Raw genomic sequence first — 17404 nt, 5'->3', positions numbered from 1 at the left:
TTTACTATTCGGTAAATTTCAATGAGCTCTCCCCTCATCCTTCTAAACTCCAGCGAGTATAGGCCCAGTGCCATCAAACGCTCATCATATATGAAGATGGAGGGTCTAACTCGCTCGACTTCTGAAGTCAAGAGATGTGGTCTCGTCAGCAACTGAACCTCTGGCATTATCTCTGCTCCTAAAACATATCTGTCAGGTCTTTGACAGCTGCTAAAGCTGAAGGGGAGATCTTTCCCAGCTGTGAAAGTTGCTACTGAATGTAATAGTGTGGTACTCAAACAGCTAACAACTCAAAACTGCTGGCAGCAATCAGTAACTCCAGCCCAGTGACATTACAAGGATAATGCTATTGGATTATCCTGTCCTTCCCGATGGAAGCATCTCAGGGCAACAACTGTGTACAACGTGAGATTACGTTGTTGTACTATTGCCAGGTTGACATGATGCTGAGATTGTAAATAACATGGAGTCCAGAAGAAGGGTCTCGACATGAAACATTGACGGTCCATTTCAGTTCAGTTTAGTTTATTGTCACATGTACCAAGGTACAGTGAAAAGCTTTTGTTGCATGCTAACTAGTCAGCACAAAGATAATACATGGTTACAATTGAGTAACTAAGGAGCTACAGTGTATACATGATAAGGGAATAACATTTAGTGCAAGGTAAAACCAGTAAAGTCCAATCAAAGATAATCTGAGGCTCACCTATGAGGTAGATAGTAGTTCAGGACTGCTCTCTAGTTGTGGCAGGAAGATTCAGTTGCCTGATAACAATAGACAATAGGTGCAGGAATAGGCCATTCGGCCCTTCGAACCAGCACTGCCATTCACTGTGATCATGGCAGATCATCCACAATCAGTACCCCGTTCCTGCCTTCTCCGCATATCCCTTGACTCTGCTACCTTTAAGAGCTTTATCTAACTGAAAGCATCCTGAGAATTGGCCTCCACTGCCTTCTGAGGCAGAGAATTCCACAGATTCACAACTCTCTGGGAGAAAATGTTTTTCCGCATCTCCGTTCTACATGGCCTACCCCTTATTCTTAATAACAGCTGGGAAGAAACTGTCCCTGAATCTGGAGGTGAAACGTTTGTCCCAGGACGCAGACGGACAATTTTTAGACTCATTTTACTCCCTAAAGGAAGCAGTCTAGGTGACACAATGTCAAACACTTGTCATTTGCACAATTCACAAATGTGGATCTCTCACCCTAAAATTTGGATTGCACTATGTGGGATAAAGGGAGTTAAATTTACTAATCTCTAAAAGTGGGGACAGTGAATGTGGTGTATGATCAACCACACCTATTAATGTAAAAAAACACAGCATGCCAACTCAATGCTGCATGATCATTAAAATAAGGGTGAAAACGAGCTCATGATAATCGTGCATCTGATGTATGTAAATGCAGAAATGTTCCCTTTAAAAGACAGTTTGTGTCATGTAGTATGATATTTTTAAGGCAGAGAAGATAGATTCTTGATTAGTGCAGGTGTCAGGGGTTATGGGGGGGAAGGCAGGAGAATGGGTTTCGGAGGGAGAGATAGATCAGCCATAATTGAATGGCGGAGTACGTGATGGGCCAAAATGCCTAATTCTGCGCCTAGCCACTTATGATTCTTGATAAACTATTGTAGCTATACACTGCAATTCAGTTAAGAGTTACCATCTTCAACTAAGGATGTTCGATGTGAAGCTTTACCTCTATTCATTTGCTGGGCAGAGAAGTGTTGGTAGGTAAGGAGCTCTTAAAAATGTGCAGGGAGGGATAGAGGGGCTGTCCCGCTGCAGCGACCTAATCTGCGAGTTTAGAAGAGTGCCCTCGACTCAAACTCGCAGCATGGTCGACACGTGGTCCTAGGAGGTCCTTTGGGGTCACTGGAACTCTCCTTCATGCTCGAGAGAGGTTCCCGCACACTCGCGGCCTCAGCTAGGTCGTGGAAAAATTTTCAGCATGTTGAAACATTTTCCGCGAGTAAAAATTGGTCGCCATGGTTCTTTTTAACTCGTAGTGCAGTGGAGTGGGGTCGCTATGTAGTTACAGGCAGTCGACGGCAGCCGTAGGCAATCTCCTTCGCTGACCGGGCATTTTAATTGGCTCATTGGAGTTTTCAGGACCAAAGAAAACCGACCGGTAAGTAAAATGCCCGCTAAACTTCATTAAATGTTGTCTGACTTCTTAAAAGTGTCTCCACTCCTTCTCCCCCCTTCTCCCTCCCTCCCCCCCTTCTCTGCCCTTCTCTTCCCCCCCTCCCCCCCCTGCGCTCTCTAAAGGACTTACCGTATACTGTGCAGCTGTCTTTTACCTCCCTCTTCATCGCGGGTGTGTATTTCAGACAGCGCTCCCCCGCTTTCCCTGGCCCCCGCCTTTGCGATGTGTTTGTGTGTGTGTGTGTGTGTGCGCACGGTCGGTCGATTCAGCTATCGGTTTCATCACTGACGGTCGATCCAGCTCGAGGTTTTCCAGGCGAGTGCCCTCGAGCTTGAAGGTCGAAGACACTCTTCTGAACTCGCAGATTAGGTCGCCGCAGCGGGACAGCCCCTTTAGAGGCATGGGTGAAGAGGCATGTAGCTGTGCATGGAACAAGTTGAGATGGCCCTGAGGGGAGGAGACACAGAACAGAGAAACATGGCAAAATACAAAGAGGAAGCTAATGTTGCTGCAGGCAGCGATCCAGAGACATGAGATGTTGGTGAGTCCACTTGCACCATCAACAACGGATGAAATTTCATACGCAGGTGTTGATTAAAAATATCAGGAGATGATTCTCAGATGTGAACAGGGAACAGTCCACAGAAATAGGAAAGGTGGTATAAATGCTGCAAGTGGATTCAACAGAAACCTGTTACCATAGACCTTCCAAGAACCATCTTCCCTCAGACCAGCCATTGGTCTGGTGCTACAAGTGTCACAGGACAGGATGTTACAAGGGGGGCAATGCCTGAATGAGATAATTATCAATAAAAATATGGCCCAGACGTAAGGAAGACATTTCAGTAAACAATACATCTGGGAAACTGTACCCAGAATACAATTAGATAGTGTGGAGATAGAATGGGGAATGGTTAACCCCATCTATTGTACACCTGAGGATAATGACGAGGACAATACATTTTACGATGCGTTTGTTAATTGAGGAGGGAACTATTGATTGTGCAGCAAGTCAGTCTGTTTGCAGCCCATGGATGCAGAGCCAAACATTGTTGGCTATCTATATGGAAAGCATCCTCTGGCCTACAGAGGAAGTGTCCAACTAGTGACCCCAACCATTTAGAGGTACCAGGCTACGGCTCAAAATGAGACGGCTATAGAAAATGGCTATAGCTGAATGGCTATGTGGAACAGTGAGAGAAAGTACAACCTGAGAAGGCAGTGGGATGCAGACACCTCTGTCCATCAGGGTGAGTGTGGCAATGCAAGTGCATGCAATGGTGTATGGGCAGCGATGCATGTGGAATTCAATAACTGTCTGTACAATTGAGAATATGAAACTTGGACTGAACAAAAAGCTAAGCACGTAATATGAGACCCTCCTGGGTAGGTTTTGGACAGTGGTTTAGCTGAAGATGCATGTGTAGAGTATGAAGAAAACCCAAACAAAATGGTGCAGTGTAGCACCATGATCAAGGGACAAGGCAGTGAATGAGAAAGTGATATTTGCAGAATTAGGGCTGCAAATAGTGGGCAATATTAATAAATAATTTACCATCAGAGACTCAAAGAACTTATTGAAGACATGCTTAGCCTGTCATGGATTCACAATGTTGACTGATTGAATGAAAGCTAAGTGTATATATATTTCACCACATGCACAAATGAAGCAACTATTGCATTAAGATGACATTATTCCATTAAGACAGGAAGCATCAATCGGCAACCCAGCTATGAAGCCAGTTATGAAGTTGAGAAACAGACCAACAGAGCACTAAGTGACGAGTTAGTTAGAGAATTGGAGAGGATGGGGTGCCAGAGAGAAACAATGGTTAAAGGCTTAAAAGAAACAACCATTTCAAATATTGATTTGGGAAGAGTGGAACTAACTGGTGGCAACATTTGGAGGCAGTCAGCTCACTCGGAGGGTATGCAGTATAATCTGTTTGAACAGCATAAAAGAAGCAGTTCAAAGGTGCTTCAGAAAAACATCTGTGTCCACAACAAGATGAAATCAACAGGCTCAGCGGGAGGTGCTGCATGGTGGTCATATTGATTGGATCTAGCAACGTCAATACTAAGAGGTTTCAACTATATGTGAACACTGGAGAAGAGCTCAGAATTCGCAGCCTCTTGTTATTTACAGAACAGCCGAATGGACCAAATTAAGTGCTGATTGAGTTGAATGCTTTGAGAAAAGACTGCATTGCAATGTAAAGGCAGATGTAAAGCTCTGAGTGTCCACTGAAGGATGAAACAGTGGGTATGAACTTAACACCATGCAGCAGAGTTGGAGTGTGGAGGATCAGACTGAAAACAGTCATGTCAGCCATGAAAGTAGTGGAAGAGATCTAGGGAGGGGATTTCAAAAGAGGTGACTTTGTAGCTTGAATGGCTAAAGCAGAAAAAAGATCTGAGGGAGTTAGGATGCTAGGAAGTGTGAAAGAAGAGGCACAGAGATGGAGAGCTTTAAGAAGCCAAAGCAGGTGATTGTTACAACAGCTATCAGGCCATTAATCAATGCAAACTCCAAATAAGCTCTGAACTCCATAAATTTGGGGGCATTGGTGTTGTTTGTTTGCACCATTGAGGTTATTTGATTGTTTTATGTGTGTGTGTGTACGCACGTGTGCATATGTGTATTTATGGTGTATAACCTACACACCAGCTGATCAATATCATTCTGCCCCTAAAGGCTATCCTCCTCACTATCAACAACCCTTCCACTTCTCATGTATTTCTGTGAGCTGGGCACCACCACAAGCTGGTTTGTATTACCTGGTATAATTTACAACCTGATACATTGACTTGACAGTTACTCTTCTCAACAATGGATATTTTCATATGGTTCTATTTGTTTGGTCAAGCAGCAACACTGTAATCTGCAGACACCCCCCTGTATAATTCCCCTGTAGAATGATTTCTCGAAGAAGTGCAATTCTTGCAGTTCAATGTTAGAATAGCATCTCCCCTCCCCTTTGTCATTTCTCACACATTTGCCATTCTTTTTATCCCTGCAAATGAGAGAGCGGAGTCTAAGGTTTATGCTGCGGGCTCATTGTATTTGGAAATTACCTCGAGCTAACAGTAAGTGGGACTTATTGCTTGCTTTCCAATCGTTTCTATACAGCTTGGTGTTATAGTCTGTATTAGACATTGGGTTCCACTGACACAAATGCGGTGGAACAGAATTTCTGACCGCCTCTGCCTGAAGGGGTTACCCAGGATCATCTTCATGAGTTGGTCAAGGAGATCATGCCCCTGTCTGGAGATTTTCGGCAGCATACACCAAGCCCTAGCACCCTAAACCGATAATCTTTTTCTCAGCCCTCATCCTTAACCAGAGCAGGATATTTGTTCTCCTATTTACTCATTTCTTTTTGTCATGTCAGTTTACGATACTATCTACATTCCTGGCTCCATTTTCATTTCTCCCGCAGGATGGAGAATGGTGTGCTTTGTAACATGATTGAGTCAAGCTTCTAGGCATTGAATGCAATTCTGAGAACGCTGTGAAGGTTCTGTGAACCTTGTTCTTCACAATTGTTTGCTCTCATTTCAGCAACCATAAGGGTTTAGTTTAGTTTAGTTGAGCAATACAGTGCGGAAACAGGCCCTTCGGCCCACAGTGTCCATGCCAACCAGCGATCACCATACACTAGCACTATCCTACACACATGGGGCAATTTACAATCATTACTAAAGCCAATTAACCTACAAAACTGCATGTCTTTGGAGAGTGAGAGGAATCCGAAGTACTCGGAGAAAACCCATGGGTAGAATGTACAAATTCAGTACAGACATTGCCTGTAGTCAGGATTGAACTTGGGACTCTGGTGCCGTAAGGCAGCAATTCTACCATTGCGCCACTGTGCCACCCCTTTACGAAACCATTGAGTCATCATATCAAAAGTCAGAGTCCTGGTTCAGCAACTCCCAGATATGTCCTGTACTATTGTTGTGTAAATCCCATATCAGTTAGATCAGACTCTGGGCAAATGGAGGATCATCCTTGTCTGCTTCTGTTCTGTTACAGCAACGTGTCATATTCTTCACACTGAGAATGTTGTAGGGCATCATTCAGGTAGATACTTTAGAAGAATGAAGAGTGACCTTATTCCAACACATAAACAAACCAAGAACAGTGCAGCACAGGAACAGGCCATTCGGCCCGCAATGTTTGTGCTGAACATGATGCCAAGTTAAACTGATCACATCTGCCTGTACATGATCCAAATCCTTCTATTCATTACACTTCCATGCACCTATCTAAAAGCCTCTTAGATGTCATTATCATGTCTGCTTCCACCACCAACCCTGGCATTGCATTTCACCATTCTCTGTAAAAAAACTTACCCTGCACATTTCCATTAAACTTTCAACCTCTCACCTATAGCCTCTTGTGTTGAACATTTCTACACTGGTGAAAATATTCTGACTGTCCACCCTATATGCCTCTCATATAAGATATAAGATCCTAAGGGGGGTTGACAGGTAGGTACTGGGATGTTTTTAACTAATGGGAAAGTCTTGAACAAGGAGACTTAACAACAAGATATAGAACCAGCCATTTAAAACTGAGGCACATAGAAATTTCTCATGTTATAGGAGCAGAATTAAGCTATTATTTGTCCCATTGAGTTAACTCTACCTGGCTGATCTATCTTTCTCTCTCAACCCCATTCTCCAGCGCTCCTCCCATAGCGTTTGACACCCTCCATCAATCTCCGCTTTAAAAATACTCAATAACTTGGCCTCCCTAGCCGTATGTGGCATTGAATTTCATAGATTCACCACTCTCTGACTAAATAAATTCCTCCTCAACTTGGTAAAGGTACCTTCTCAAAGTGGGTGGTGAATCTCTAGAATCCTCTGCCCCTGTGGCTGGTGGAAGCTGGATCTTTATTTATTCAACACTTATAAAGTGGAATGGATAAAAAATGTGATGAATTGAGGAATAAATAGCTCTAGAGAAATGGCAGAGAAGAGTAGTTGAGGCCAGGTTAAAACAGCCACGATCATAATAATTTGTGGGGCAGGCTTGCAGGGCCTGGTGGCAAATGCCTGCTCCTATATTCTTATGTTCCTTTTGCATGTGAGGACAATTATTGGCCCAATTATGGACATCCTGTCACAAATTTATATATTTATTTGGAATAAATCTGCATAAAAGTGCAGACACCTGACATTTAAAATATGTCTTTAAAAAAAAAAGTGTTGATTGAGCTGACTTCGAAACTAGCAAAGTGTAAAATCGTTATCACAGTTGCCCACCTGCCAGCTTTATCAGCACCTCCCAAATATGGTGAGCAGCAGGGTTTGTGTGTACAAAATCTTACGATACTGTCCGCACTGAAAGAAAGATAACTGCACTGAGCTCCTTGCAATGACTTTCATGAGGTGCGAGGTAGTTCGCAGCACAGGAAGCATTGTTTAGAAAATTCATGCTGCCCAGGCTCCAGTAGCTGACAGAAAACACTAGGCCCGGAGGTCAACACAATGGCTGCCCAGACTCTGAGGCCAAAGACTGATTGTAAACCTCATCACTGAACTTCATGAATTATCAATCGGCAGCTTTAAATTTCAACCAATTTTGACATTGGCATTCAGCAGCTTAAATGAAACATCTGTTACTTATTTTTTCCAGTCTAAACATTTATTAACTATAACCTGAGAGATGGGGCACTTTCATATTTTCAGGAAGTTTTAACAGGATGTCTTACTTGTTATGTTTTGGTGCGAATGCAGTGTGCAACATTAACACAGCGTAATGTGAAAACTAACCTGAGGTAACTGCGAGTTTATATTGTCACCCCTGGTGTTGTTTACATTTTGTTTGCACCTTTTAGGACTGCTCTCTTTGATTTGTAATATTCTTTGCATTTAATTTTTTTTAATACTTTTGCCGTTACTTTCTCTTTAAGTTTGGGGTTATAGCTTCCGTTTGTTTTTACTGAGGGTCCTAGTTGAACTGGAGTAGACAGAAGTGCGCTATATTTATTTGAAGTCATTTATTTTTTGCTAACGCCATTGCTTGTTGACTTTGGCATTACTTGCCAGGAAACATTTTGGTACATAAATATAGCCAACAAAATATGGTGGTATTTAAATCAAAGCAGAGTCGAGCGGGAGCCTTCAAAACACTTGCAAAACTAATTTGTGTGCAATGAAGTAAAGGAAGAGGCACTAGAGGCATTTACTGGGGCCTAGTATTGACTGATCTTAACTGAAAAATGTTCCCAATGTTTGGCGAGTCCAGAACCAGGGGCCACACTTAGAATAAAGGGGAAGCCATTTAAGACTGAGGTGAGAAAAAACTTTTTTACCCAGAGAGTTGTGAATTTGTGGAATTCCCTGCCACAGAGGGCAGTGGAGGCCGTCATTAGATGGATTTAAGAGAGAGTTAGATAGAGCTCTAGGGGCTAGTGGAATCAATGGATATGGGGAGAAGGCAGGCACGGGTTATTGATTGGGGACGATCAGCCATGATCACAATGAATGGCGGTGCTAGCTCGAAGGGCCGAATGGCCTCCTCCTGCACCTATTTTCTATGTTTCTATGTTTCTTCCTGCCCTCTTCCTTGGAGTTTGGCGATTACATGCACACATCTTTTTATTGGGTAATAAAATTTGATATATTATTAGATATATAGTTTGGGTCCTTAAGAGTCAAGTGTTTAATTATCATGTGTGCCAACAATAGAACAATGAAATTCTTACTTGCAGCAGCTGAACAGGCCAGTAACACAATGCATAGATAATATATAATAAGCAGAAATTCAATGAGTTAATAACGATACGATATGATACAATTTATTTGTCATTTGGACCCCTTGAGGTCCAAACGAAATGACGTTTCTGCAGCCATATATTACAAACAAATAGACCGAAGACACACCATAATTTACATAAAATTCAAAACATTGCTGTGATGGAAGGCCAAAAAAACTTATCTCTCCACTGCACTCTCCCCCCCGATGTCAGAGTCAAAGTCAAAGCCCCCGGCGGGCGATGGCGAATTGTCCCGCGGCCATTAAAGTCACGCCGGGTGATGCAAGGTCGCACACCGGGTTCTTGATGTTAGAGCCCCCGGCGTGCGCTCGCAGAGTCCCGCGGCCATTCCAAGCCGCGCGGGGCGATGATGTAAGGCCCCGCTCCAGGAGCTCTTCAACCCCGCAACTCGGGCGGGAGAAGTCGCCATTGCGGGAGCCCTGAAAAGCGGTCTCCCTCCAGGGACCCGCGGGCTCCCGGTGCCGCCGTCCGCCAGACCCGTAGTTGCAGCCTCCGAACCTCCGGAGGTCGGGCCGCAGCAGCGCTCCACCCGCTCTGGACTCGGCCAGCTCCGCGACGGTGAGGTGAGTAGTCGGCACCAGAGCCCCCAGTCTTCCTGTTGGTGGCCGCTCCTCGTTGCAGCCCCAACGACAACGGAGACCCGACAAAGAAAAGGTCGGGTCTCCCGTGCAGGGAGAGATTTAAAAGTTACCCCCTCCCTCCCCACACCACCCCCACCCCGCCACACACATACCCCAACAAAAAATAACAAAAACTACATAAAAACATAGACATAAAATAATAAAAACGCAGACGGACTGCAGAGGCCGCTGCTGACGAGAGTCGCGCCGCCCACCGGACGATTCCAGATAACCCTAATACCAGTGCCAAAAAAATGCCATACATCCTTAATGCAACCACAGTCACTAGTTCATAGGTTTGTGCAGTGTAGTCTTCAAGAGCCTGATGGTTCTTGGGGACAAGAGGTGTACAAAATCATGAGGGAATAGATCGGGTAGACGCACATAATCTCTTGCCCAGAGTAGGGCAATCAAGAACCAGAGGACATAGGGTTAAGCTGAAGCGGGAATGATTTACTAGGAACCTGAGGAGTAATTTTTTCACACAAAGTGTAGTGGGTGTATGGAACAAGCTGCCAGAGGAGGTAGTTGAGGGACTATCGCAATGTTTAAGGAACATTTAAACAGGTACATGGACACAGATAGGATAGGTTTGGAGGGATATGGGTCAAATGCAGGCAGTGGGACTAGTGTAGATGGAAGATAAGCACAAAAAATTGGAATAACTCAGCGGGTTCAGATGCATCTTAGAGAAAAGGAATAGGTGACGTTTTGGGCCGAGACCCTTTTTCAGACTGAGAGTAAGGGGAAAGGGAAACGATAGATATAGACAGTAATACAGACTGATTTAGAACAAATGAATGAAAGATATGCAAAAAAGTAATGATTATCAAGGAAAGGTGGAGCCCACAAAGGCGGTAGGGGGGGGCGTGGGGGAGGGGGGGGGGGGGAGAGGGGACGAAAGGGTTACTTGAAGTTAGATAAATCAATATTCATACCGTTGGGTTGTAAGCTGCTCTACTGAAATATGAGACGCTGTTCCTCCAATTTGCATTTGGTCTCACTCTGACAATGGAGGAGGCCCAGGACAGAAAGGTCAGTATGGGAATGGGAAGGAGAGTTAAAGTGTTTGGCAACCGGGAGATCACGTAGGCCAAGATGGACTGAGAATAGATGGAACATGTTGGTCGGTGTGGGAAAGTTGGGCTGAAGGGCCTGTTTCCATGCTGTATGGAGACTCTCTGTGACTCTGCTATTCTTGAACCCAGTGGTCATGTGCCACTTCTAAAGATGCTGCTCAGGAAGCAAGCATTCCTGATCCTTTTACTTTTATCTTTGTCTTATTTTTATTCCCCATTCTCAAGCAATTCTGTAGCCTTTAGCATATAACCATGTTTAATGTCTCTGCTGACAAAGGTCAATTAACATTTCTGCAGACTTTATAATGATGCAGTGGGAAATATCAGCATGCACCTTCCATCCTCTTGGAAGCTGGCAGAGGCTGGCATTAACCTTTAAGGTGGTTGATTTGTTCTCAGTCGTGTCAGGGGAGCCATTTGTAAAGCAGGATCGTTGTTGATTCAACGGCACAGAGAAAAAATTGGGTGTCATGTGTCAGGCGGGTCTATATCAAGCCTTCCAGTCAACCTGCACAAGACACTGAGAAAATTAATGACTTCCTTTCAAAGATAACAGCATTCATCTTTGCCCATTTCTGCTTCATTAATGTCTATCATCAATCACAAATAACAACTAATTGGGCAATCCCTTCCATCCACGGTGACAGGACATGCTAGAGCATGATTAAATACACTTGTTTCTCACAAGAGTCATCATTTGATCCATGATTAAGAATTATGTAAGTTTCCCTTCTCCCCTAACCTCCATCATTTTATGACTAGCTGAAAGGTACATTGCAGCTCAGGGACTCAGTCAATGGGCTTTGGTAATGCCAGAAAATGTGAACACTCAACCTGCATAGTTTCCAAACATCTATCCTACTTATTATTGAAATCATAGCCTTGTATTCACTCCCTAATAGTCTTTGTGTGTTTTGACATTTACTGAAATGTTCCCTTGGCAGAAACTGCTGCAAGGTTATCTCCAAGGACGTTTGCTTGCCTTTGCTGAGAGCAGAGTGGCTGCTGAACACATTCTGCCCGTGACATTGCAGCAGGTGCATGTATTCTGCCGCAGAGTAAAAAATAAAGCAATCGGTTCAGCTTCGGCAATGGCAGCGTTAACCTGTTATTACCCAACAATTTTTACCTTTATTTTTCATTGGAACAAGTGACAACGAATTGTCACCTAACCACCAACGATGAGACAACGCGCATTTTGTTACCACCAGAAACTCCATTAGTTTCCCCAACATTAGTACCATTGATGGTGAGGCAATGCCGAGTTTGGAAACCTACAATAAAACATGCTCGTTGGAAATTTCAAACTGAGAGATCACGATACCTCCATTTCCCTCCTGAAAGTTTTTGTTATAGAGTCATATAGTGTGGAAACAGGCCCTTCAACCCAACTTGCCCACACGGACCAACATATACCATCTACAGTAGTCCCACATGCCCTCATTTGCCTCATATCCCTCTAAACCTGTCCTATCCATGTACCTGTCTAAATGTTATTTAAACGTTGCAATAGTATCTGCAAGTTACCTGTCTGTCTGCTGAGTTATGGATGTGGAAATGTTTATGCTTGTTTTATAGCTGATCCTAACTCAGATTTGAGTCACTGAACAATGGCAATTGATCTGTGAAATATGTCTTACATTTACTTTTTAACTTTGTGGCCCTATTCGAAGTATGATTGAGGGGATGATAGTCTGTTAGTTGAGTAAAGATGCCCATGATGCCGATAAATAGGGTGGTGAAGAAGTTGCTTGCCTTCATTGAATGAGGCATTTAGTATAAGAGCAGGATCTCCATGTTACAGCTGTACCAGACATTGGTGAATGAGCACTTGGAATATGGAGTGTGTTCATGTATAGAAAGGATGTCATTACGTTTGAAAGGGTTCTGAACAGATTCACAAGGACCTTTGACAGGATTAGTGGACTTGCTTTTATGCCGTGTAACTCTATGACCCTATCATGTGCAGTAAACATTGGGGACATTATTTTTTTTGTTTAGAGGTACCGCGTGGAAACAGGCCTTTGGACCCACCAAGTCCTTGCCGACCAGCGGTCACCTGTACACTAGTTCTCTCCTACACGCTAGGGACTAATTACAGAAACCAATTAACCTACAAACCTGCATGACTTTGGAATGTGGGAGGAAACCAGAACATACAAACTCCATACAGACAGCACCCGAGATCAAGATCGAGTCCGGGTCTTTAGCTCTGTGAGGCACCCCTGTGCAACTGTGCTGCCCTAAGAGCTAATTGTTTAATAATAATAAAGTTCTGAACAGCATCTTATGAATAAAGAATGAAATTCTTTATTCATTCTATAATGCAGTATTTTATTATCATTAATCTAAATAATATTGTTTAATAATAACAAAGTACTGTAAAGCACATTATCAATAAAAATGCCCATAAAATACCATATAATAATTTATTGTTACAACCATATTTTTTAATGGACTCAATTTGCCATATCCGTACCGATTCTGATTTTTTTAGGCCATAATGTCTCTTTAATAATTAAGTTGAATTTGTATTCGATACGTAAAGTAAAAGAAGATTGACCAGGAATGTCAACAAGCACAAGCTCTACCTGCATACCACAGGACTCGTGTCTGCCACGGTTCTCCGCTCATTTCAGCTCAGCAGGAAACCAGCTGCTTTGTGTTGAGAGGCAAAGAGGTTTAGTGAGTGAATTCCAGTGCTTGAGGTATAGACAAGTGTAGTCATAGAGTCATAGAGTGATACAGTCTGGAAACAGGCCCATCAGCCCAACTTTCCCACACCGGCCAACATGTCCCAGCTACACTAGTCCCACCTGCCTGCGCTTGGTCCATATCCCTCCAAACTTGTCCTATCCATGTACCTGTCTAACGGTTTCTTAAACATTGGGAAAGTCCCAGCCTCAACTACCTCCTCTGGCTGCTTGTTCCATACACCCACCACCTTTTGTGTGAAAAAGTTACCCCTCAGATTCCTATTAAATCTTTTCCCCTTCACATTGAACCTATGTCCTCAGGTCCTCGATTCCCCTACTCTGGGCAAGAGATTCTGTGCATCTCCCCGATCTATTCCTCGCATGATTTTATACAACTCAACAAAATCACCCCTCATCCTCCTGCACTCCAAGGAATAGAGACCCAGCCTACTCAACCTCTCCCTATGGCTCAGACCCTCTAGTCCTGGCAACATCCTCGTCAATCATCTCTGAACCCTTTCAAGCTTGACAATATCTTTCCTATAACATGGTGCCCAGAACTGAACACAATATTCTAAATATCTCTCTCACCGACGTCTTATACAACTGCAACATGACCTTCCAACTTCCATACTCAATACACCAACTGACTGACTGACTGGCTGACTGTTTTGTACTGACTACCAATCATGGCACAAAGTAATTGAGAATGCACCCCGTGACATCTTCCTGCCCCGCCCTTTACTTCTTTCCGAAGTGACCGTTCTCTCCGCAACTCCTTGGTTTATATATCCCTTCCCACCCAACCCGTCCCCTCCCCAAGCACTTTCTCCAGCAACCTCAGGAGATGTTATGCCGGCCTCTACATCTCTTCTCTCACTACCATCCAGCGACCCCAGCAACCTTTCCAAGTGAGACAGAAGCTGACTTGCACTTCTTCCAGTTTACTCTATTGTATTCAGCGCTCTAATGTGGGCTCCTCTACATCGGTGAGACCAAGCATAGACTAGCGACTGTTCCACCCAACACTTGCACTCTATTCACCAATGTCTGCTGGATCTTCCGGTCGGGAACCATTTTAACTTCCCTTCCCATTCCCATCCCGACCGTTCATTCTCCTCCATTGCCAGAGTAAGACCACTGGAGGAACAGCTCCTCAAATCCCACTTGGGTAGTCCACACCCCATGGTATGAACATTGAATTCCCCAATTTCAATTAGAACTCCCCTGCCCCCTTTGTTTTTTCCATGGTGCGCACACATTTAGTTTAGTTTATTGTCACATGTAAAGAGGTACAGTGAAAAGCTTTTATGTTGTGTGCTATCCAGTCAGCAGAACGATTATGCAAGATTACAATCAAGCTATCCACAGGGCACAGATGCAGGATAAAGGGAATAATATTTAGTGCAATATTAAGTCTGATTAAAGATACTCTGAGGGTCTCCAATGAGGTAGATGGTAGCTCAGGAACACTTTCCAGTTGGTGATCGGATGGTTCCCACCACTTCTCCCCCACCTCCTACCCTGCTCCTTTCCACTCCTACATACACTCATCTCTTACCCCTCCCATCCCTGTCCCCCATTTCCCTTTTACCCTCCCTTTTTCCTCCTCCCCCGTGTCCTCTTCCACTAATATCCCTCCCTCCAGTTTGACATTTCACTCCATGGCCTTATGTTATCATTGTTTGCTGTGTAAAGCTCTTTGCAAACTCGAGCATGGGATCATTGTCAAACTGCATTTTCAAGCATCTACTGCTAAAGTAACTTTGCATGAAGTGCAATGATAGAACTGCATGATTGTGAACAAGATTGGTAGGCCCCAGCAATGAACAAAGAACAGGTAAATCAGACACATTCAGTGACCATGTTCAAACTGACTGCGCTCAGCGTCCCATCACATCCACTTCGTCCTCAGTCAACTGTAACTATGGATAAAATAAACTCACACGTGTGATTCAGAAAAGCCTATGGTGGAATTTCAGTACAATACTGAGGGAGTATCGTACTGTTGAAAAGACTTAACTTTAAGGTGAGATGTAATCCATGTCTCTGCATACTTTCTGATGTGGATATTGAAAAAAATAACATAGTACTATTGTGGGCGGCACAGTGCCGCAGCGGTTGAGTTGCTGCCTTACAGCACCGGAGACCCGGGTTCCATCCTCATATGGGTGCTGTCTGTAGGGAGTTTCTACGTTCTCCCCGTGACCACGTGGGTTTTCTCCAGGTGCTCCGGTTTCTACCCACATTCCAAGGACGTACAGGTTTGCAGGTTAATTTGCTTCGGTAAGAATTGTAAATTTTCCCTAGTGTATAGAATAGTGGTAGTGTATGGGAATCGCTGGTCGGCACGGACTCAGTGGGCCGAAGGGCCTGTTTCCCGTTGTATCTCTAAACTAAAGTAAACTTAGAATAGCAAAGAGATGTTGCCTAAACCAGTGATTCCCAACCTGGGGCCATATGGCCCCATAGGGACCATGACAAATTTCAGGGGGGCCACAGAAACATTTTGGTATTTAGGGGGCCACAGGTTCAATGAAGGGGGCCACAGAGCTACCACCCTGTTGCCTCCTAAATTTCAGTTCTAATAAATTTAAATCTATGTAGTTGAAATATTTTTGATGTTTGTGGAATAGAATAAAAGAGAATATATGTACAATTAATAGACACTGATATTTTTATGGAAGGTATTATAATATTGAAGTACTTTTTTTCCGCTAATAATGTCAGGGGGGGCCACAGAAAAATTAAAAGACCCCAAGGGGGCCATGAGCTAAAAAAGGTTGGGAACCACTGGCCTAAACCACTGAGTTACTCCAGCATTTTGTGTCTATTTTTGGTATGAACCAGCATCTGCAGTTCCTTCCTACACAGTTATCCATGGTGTCCTGATGAAAATGCATCATTTTATTGCTGTTGTACAAGCTCGCTCTGTGTGACTTAGCTGCTGCAGTTCCTAATGACAACAGCCACTTTAATTTGAAAGCATTGTATTGGCTGCAAATGCCGTGTGTTGTCATGGGACCATGCTAAATAAATACAAAGTTTCATCCACTAATGATTTTTATCATTAGTGGATAGGAGAGGATTGTTCGCACTTGTTCCTGGATTAGTTTTGTGCCCCTACACTCCCTGCTGTTGGCTTATCACTCCCCTTTCTTCAATACAGGCTTGGAGAATGCTGAATGTTTTTAAAAGCAAATCTAATTTCAGTGCAATAACAGAGCCATAAGCACGAGACCCGAAAGATCTATGGATCTTTCCACTGCTCCCAGAAAATTACTGTTTAAAAATTAGTGGTTGCCTATTTATAGTTTAGTGTAGTTTATTGTCAGAGGAACATGAAAATCTTTTTGCTGTGTGCTATCCAGTCCGCAGAAGACTATACAGGATGACAATCAAGCCGCCCACAATGCAGCAATTAGATTAAAATAATAAATCTAAGAATATAGAATCTTTGGTACGGCAGTGGAAGCAGTTTTGAATATGGAAGGCAGAGTTAAATAAATACATCACAATCCTCCAAATAAAAAGGAATTAAGTGATTAGAAAATAATCAGTGTCAAAATACAGACCTGGCCATTATAAACATTTGCATGTTGTTGGTGCCCTTTATGTGGGGACTCTTTACATACCCTGGGTATGCAAAACAAAGTATTTCACTGTGGCTTGTCACATGTGTCAATTAAGCATTCATTCATTCATTACATCTAACCCTCAGATCCTTACGATTTTGCCCAAAACATCTTGTAAGTCCAATGTTTCCTTGCGACATTCAGCAAGAAATATAGTTCAATATAGTCAGAATATAGTCTGAAAGAGGTCTCGACCGGAAACGTCACCCTTTCCTTCCCTCCAAAGATGCTGCCTGTCCCGCTGAGTTACTCCCGCATTTTGTGTCTACCTTCAATGTAGTTCAACTTCTACGTTTTATTCACCATCTTGTACAAGTGCAACAAAATGCACCACCCTCGTACCAGTCAATGTCTTTAGTCTGCTCAACTTCGTATAGATATTTTATTTACTTGACTACTGTATTTAAGATTATCACCACACACATGTTT

General features: G+C 43.4%; 1 protein-coding gene across 1 annotated transcript in view; it reads left to right on the top strand.

Annotated features, from left to right (window-relative positions):
* dner (delta/notch like EGF repeat containing) overlaps positions 1 to 17404 on the top strand; it is a 231198-nt gene that overhangs the window by 149848 nt on the left and 63946 nt on the right. The gene's annotated exons all lie outside the window — the stretch shown is intronic.

Source organism: Amblyraja radiata, chromosome 13 (assembly GCF_010909765.2).
Source record: "Amblyraja radiata isolate CabotCenter1 chromosome 13, sAmbRad1.1.pri, whole genome shotgun sequence".
NCBI lineage: Eukaryota > Metazoa > Chordata > Chondrichthyes > Rajiformes > Rajidae > Amblyraja > Amblyraja radiata.
Note: the sequence above shows the minus strand (reverse complement) of the source record. Positions and strands in the feature narration are given on the sequence as shown.